This window comes from Stegodyphus dumicola, chromosome 2 (genome assembly GCF_044657685.1).
Source record: "Stegodyphus dumicola isolate Sdum_Otavi_A_Nest chromosome 2, ASM4465768v1".
Classification (NCBI taxonomy): domain Eukaryota; kingdom Metazoa; phylum Arthropoda; class Arachnida; order Araneae; family Eresidae; genus Stegodyphus; species Stegodyphus dumicola.
In genome coordinates, this window is record NC_140769.1 from 117,172,664 (window position 1) to 117,174,491 (window position 1,828).

The following is a 1,828-nucleotide window of genomic DNA, read 5'->3' on the forward strand; positions in this document are numbered from 1 at the left end:
AAATAAGTAATCTAGCCGATATTGATAAAAGCTTTAAGAGAAACAGGCTGTCACACAGTGTTCCTTTTTGGTTGCTGACAATCTGTGGACATTTGTTCAACTTGTACATGTTCTCTATGCAGTGCAACTGAATTCTATTTCCTAGGAAACATGGAAGCATTTCGCAAATTCACCACACATTTGACTGCTATCATACAACATCTGTGATTGCCTGCTGTGGGGGTCATTAAAAAGGCTCAGACCTCCCAATTTGATGCTTTCCTTCACGGCATTCGCTTCAAATGCGTGACTTATTTGATGATTTGATGCGACCCTTAATGTTTCGATACTTCTATTTCTCTTAAACACTGGATAAGCTGTGATTGCTGTATGTATGCAACAGCTACCCATACGGTATAGTAGTTAATGATGTTGACTGCCATACCGATGGATCTGGGCTTGAATCCCAGAGATAGCATGGATGTTTCTAAGTGTATAATGTATGCGGCAAGAGGGCACTCAAAATACAGTGAGCCAAAAGTCCTCTAAAATGGTTTCTGGTAGGGGGAGAGGGTAGAAGACCTTTGGGCCAACCCCAAAATTGTTTTCGTACAAAATAAGGACAGAAGCTTACCGGCGATACGTAATATATACCTTCGGGAATGTGTAGGTTCTGGCCTTGCTTCCAATTATACCTTGTATGATATTACTATTATTTTTCGCTAACCAGTTAGTTTATGTTTTGGATCTTTATTGTCACTTTTGATTTCCATTTCCCTACCAGAATGTAAATTGAGGTATTAAAGGTAAGAGCTTGTATTTAAAGGAATGTTTCAAGAGTTTAATTCAGAGCGTATTCTGCCTCTCGAAGCCACTAGTTTGCTGCTAGATAAGATTTGTAGTCTTCGGCCTTGCATTGCACTTTCCGATATTTGAATATCTACATCGATTAGGTTTGTGAGAGAACTTCGAGTTGAAAAAGCTTGTGTAGTCTTTGTGTAGCTTGTTTTAAATTTGAACTCACTTTAAATTGCATCGTTAGAAGTGGTTGCTTGAATAGTAAATACGAGTAGTGCATTTATGTTCAAATTATGATTGAATAAAAAAACTTGTTTAAGTCTTCTTAAGACTTTGTCATTAATTTTTAGTCTCAGCGATAATTCTTTGTCGGTCTGTCTAAAGTTCGGTCCCACGTCTTTGTATGATAGGTAAGAAAACGAAACTTTATAACCTTTACGCAATGTGCCTATTTTTGTGATGGTCAATGGTTACACTAAATCTGCATTGCTTTTTTTTTTTTTTCCCAGATTCATTTCTTTTCTGTTAGCAGTTCATGAAATGGGATGTCAAAAACGGCAAGAACATTTTGAGATACATTGTAGTTAATTTGAATGTATATAGAGGTACGCATTTACCTTTTTGCCTCAGGTGAAAAAATATTTAAGCGCTATTTACATACAGTTCACAGTTTCAAATAATCATTTCAAAGACTTTTGCATATTAGAAATGCAAACTGAATTAGGGTTGTGATTGGTTAATTAAATGCCTGCTGTGAATAATAAATTGATAAAACACTTTTGTAGGTTTGAAAATTTTCACTTAGTAATTTATGTGTTTTACTTTATTATTTACAAAGTTATGTAATTTCTTTTGATACGATTGCTCAGTTGGTTAATTAAATTTATTCTGGCAGAGCACTTGTGAGTATCTGTCTATAGCAAATGCCTTGAATGGAAAAGTTTTGCAAAGAAAGTGTGTCATGTATGTTGATTCATAACAGTTAACAAGTTCTGGCACAAGATATACTCGTAGTGGCTTTAGCATTTAATCAGGCCATACCAGTTGCAGC